Below are 4,504 nucleotides of genomic sequence, written 5' to 3'. Positions count from 1 at the left end.
GATTCCTGAAGAAGAAGAGAAAGAACAAGGGATAGAGAGTTTGTTCAATCATATCATAGTTGAAAACTTCCCTAAATTAATGCAGGAAAAACTCTCACAACTTCAAGATGCACAAAGAACTCCATTAAAGAGAAACCCAAAGAAATCTACACCAAGATACATCATAATTGAAATACCAAAGCTAAGTGATAAAAAGAAAATATTAAAAGCTGCTAGAGAAAAAAAGACTATCACTTACAAAGGAGCCCCCATAAGGATGACATCTGACTTCTCAACAGAAACACTTGAGGCCAGAAGGGAATGGCAAGAAATATTCAAAGTAATGCAGAACAAGAACCTACAACCAAGACTACTTTATCCAGTAAGGCTATCATTTAAAATTGAAGGAGAAATAAAAAGCTTCCAAGACAAAAAACAACAACAACAACAAAAACAACACAAAAACAACAACAACAAAAAACTCAAGGAATTCATTACAACCAAACCAATGCTGCAGGAAATGTTAAGGGGCTTGTTGTAAACAGATCAAAGTGGGGAAAGAATATAGCAAAAAAGGAACACAGCTTTAAAGAATAAAATGGCAAAAAACAACTACATATCAATAATAACCTTAAGTGTAAATGCATTAAATGATCTAACCAAAAGACATAGGGTAGCTGTGTGGATAAGAAAACAGAACCCATACATACACTATCTACTAGAGACACACCTTAAAACAAAAGATGCACATGGACTGAAGGTAAAAGGATGGAAAAAAAATATTTCATGCAAACGGAAATGCAAAAAAAGCTGGGGTAGCAATATTTATATCAGATAAAATGAATTTTAAAACAAGTCTATACTAAGAGATAAAGAAGGCCACTACATAATGATAAAGGGAGCAATCCAACAAGAAGATATAACCATTATAAATATCAATGCACTTAATATAAGAGCACCTAAATATATAAAGCAGACTTTGATGAATATAAAGGGCAAGATCATCAGCAATACTATAATAGTAGGGGATTTCAATACCACACTAACATCACTAGATAGATCCTCAAGAAATAAAATTAACAAAGAAACAGCAGACTTAAAGGACACACTAGATCAACTGGATTTAATAGATATCTTCAGGACCTTTCACCATAAAGGAGCAGAATATACATTCTTTTCAAGCGCTCATGATACATTCTCTAGGATAGACCACATGTTATGGCACAAAAGCTGTCTCAACAAATTTAAGAAGATTGAAATCATATCAAGCATTTTCTCTGATCACAATGGCATGAAATGAGAAATCAACCACAATAGATAAACTGAAAAATACTCAAACACATGGAAATTAAATAGTAGGTTGTTAAATAACGAATGGTTTAACAATGAGATCAAAGAAGAAATAAAAAAAATTCCTAGAAATGAATGATAATGAGCATACAACAACTCAAAATTTATGGGACACAGCAAAAGCAGTACTGAGAGGGAAGTTCATAGCACTACAGGCACACTTTAAGAAACTAGAAAAAGCTCAAATAAACAACTAAACCCCGCATCTAAAAGAACTAGAAAAAGAACAGCAAGTAAAGCCCAGATGTAGAAGAAGGAAGTAAATAATAAAGATCAGAGTGGAAATAAATGACATAGAAGGTAAAGAAACAAGACAGAGGATCAATGAAACTAGGAGCTGGTTCTTTGAAAAGGTAAACAAGATCAATGAACCTTTAATCAGATTCACCAAGAAAAAAAAAGAAAGGATTCAAATAAGTAAAATTAGAAATGAGAGTGAAGAAATAACAACTGACATAACAAAAATACAAAATATTGTAAGAAAATACTATGAAGAACTGTATGCCAAAAAACTAGACAACCTAGATAAAATGGACAAATTCCTTGAAACATATAATCTTCCAAAACTTAATCTGGTAGAATCAGAAAAACTAAACAGACCGATTACAACAAATGAGATCAAAACAGTTATCAAAAAACTCCCAACAAAGAAATGTCCTGGGCCTGATGGCTTCACAAGTGAATTCTACCAAATATTCAAAGAAGAACTAAGTCCCATCCGTCTCAAGCTATTTCACAAAATTCAAGAGGAAGGAAGACTTCCAAGCTCCTTTTATGAGGTGAGCATAATTCTGATTCCAAAACCAGGCAAAGACAACACAAAGAAAGAAAATTATAAGCCAATATCCCTGATGAATATAGATGCTAAAATCCTCAATAAAATATTAGCAAACCGAATCCAGCAATATGTGAAAAATCATACCCACCATGATCAAGTGGGATTTATTCTGAGGAGGCAAGGCTGGTAACAATATTTGCAAATCAATCAATGTGATTCATCACATAAACAAAAGGAAATAGAAAAACCACATGATAATTTCAATAAATGCAGAAAAAGTATTTGATAAAATTCAGCAGCCATTCATGATCAAGACTTTCAGCAAAATGGGAATACAGGGAACATACTTCAACATGATAAAGGCCATCTATGACAAACCCACAGCCAACATCATACTCAATGGGCAAAAATTAAAAGCAATCCCCTTAAGATCAGGAACAAGGGAGGTGTGTCCCCTTTCAGCACTCTTATGCAACATAGTCCTGGAAGTCTTAGCCACAGCAATCAGACAAGAAGAAGAAATAAAAGGCATCTAAATTGGAAAAGAAGTAAAATTATCATTATTTGCAGATGATATGATATTGTATATAGAAAACCCTAAAGTCTCAGTCAAAAACTACTTGACCTGATAAATGAATTCAGCAAGGTGGCAGGATTTAAAATTAATACTCAGAAATCAGAGGCGTTTTTATACACCAGCAATAAACTGTCAGAAAGAGAAATTAAGGAACCAAAAAAATAAAGTACCTAGGAGTAAATTTAACCAAGGAGATAAAAGACTTGTACTCAGAAAATTGTAAAACATTGTTTAAAAAAATCGAGGAAGATACAAACAAGTGGAAGCATATACCATGCTCATGGTTAGGAAAAATAAACATCATTAAAATGTTTATATTACCCAAAGCAATTTATAAATTCAATGAAATACCAATTAAAATACCAATGACATACTTCAAAGATATAGAACACATATTCCAAAAATTTATATGGAACCAAAAAATAACACGAATAGCCTCAGCAATCTTGAAAAGGAAGAATAAAGTGGGAGGTATCACACTTCCGGATATCAAGTTATGCTACAAGGTCATTGTACTCAAAGCAGCCTCATACTGGCATAAGAACAGCCAAATAGATCAATGGAACAGAACAGAGACCCAGAAATAAACCCACAGCTTTATGGACAACTGATATTTGACAAAGGAGGTAAGGAAATACAATGGAGTAAAGACAGCCTCTTTAATAAATGGTGTTAGGAAAATAGGACATCTACCTGCAAAAAAATGAAACTAGACCACCAACTTACACCATTCTCAAAAATAGAGTTAAAATGGATAAAAGACTTAAATGTAAGCCGTGATACCATAAGCTTCTTAGAAGAAAACATAGGCAGTAAGCTCTCCAACATCTCTCACAGCAATATATTTGCCAATTCATCTCCACGAGCAAGTAAAATAAAAGACAGGATAAACAAATGGGACTATATCAAACTAAAAAGTTTTTGCACAGCTAAAGACAATAAGAACAGAATATAAAGACAAACTACACAATGGAAGAACATGTTCGACAATATGTCTGATAAGGTGTTAATAACTCAAATTTATAAAGAACTTGTAAAACTCAACACCAGGAAGACAATTCAATCAAAAAATGGGCTAAAGAAATGAATAGACACTTCTCCAAAGAAGACATACAGATGGCCAATAGGCATATGAAAAAATGCTTAACATCACTAATCATTAGAGAAATGCAAATGAAAACCACAATGAGATATATCACCTTACACCAGTCAGAATGGTGCTCATCAACAAAACAAGGCAGAATAAGTGCTGATGAGGATGTAGAGAAAAGGAAACCCTTTTGCACTGCTGGTTGGATTGCAGACTGCTGGTGGATAACAGTATAGAGATTCCTCAAAAAATTATAAATCAAACTGCCTTTTGACCCAGCTATCCCACTTTTAGGAATATACCCTAAGAACACCATAGCACTGTTCCAAAAGGAGAAATGCACCCCCATGTTTATGGCAGCATTGTTCACAATAGCGAAGATCTGGAAACAGTCCAAGTGTCCTTAGTGGACGAGTGGATTAAAAAGCTTTGGTACAGGCCCTGGCCAGTTGGCTCAGCGGTAGAGTGTCTGCCTGGCATGCAGAAGTCCCGGGTTCGATTCCCGGCCAGGGCATACAGGATAGGCACCCAATTGCTTCTCCACCCCTCCCCCTCTCCTTCCTCTCTGTCTTTCTGTTCCCCTCCCGCAGCTAGGCCCGGGTGCTGGGGATGGCTCTGCGGCCTTTGCCTCAGGCGCTAGAATGGCTCTGGATGCAACAGAACCAGAACGATGCCCCAGAGAGGCAGAGCATCGCCCCCTGATGGGCATGCCGGGTGGATCCTGGTCGGG

At 35.6% G+C, this 4,504-nt stretch overlaps 1 non-coding gene across 1 annotated transcript; it reads left to right on the top strand.

Moving 5' to 3' along the window:
* The first annotated feature begins 4,212 nt into the window (after positions 1-4,212).
* TRNAA-GGC (transfer RNA alanine (anticodon GGC)) lies at positions 4,213-4,288 on the top strand. Its single transcript has one exon. It is a non-coding gene; the product is annotated as a tRNA-Ala (tRNA).
* Positions 4,289-4,504: the final 216 nt, after the last annotated feature.

Source organism: Saccopteryx bilineata, chromosome 1, assembly GCF_036850765.1.
Source record: "Saccopteryx bilineata isolate mSacBil1 chromosome 1, mSacBil1_pri_phased_curated, whole genome shotgun sequence".
Classification (NCBI taxonomy): Eukaryota; Metazoa; Chordata; class Mammalia; order Chiroptera; family Emballonuridae; genus Saccopteryx; species Saccopteryx bilineata.
The sequence above is the reverse complement of the archived record's forward strand: the minus strand, read 5'-3'. Positions and strand labels throughout refer to the sequence as shown.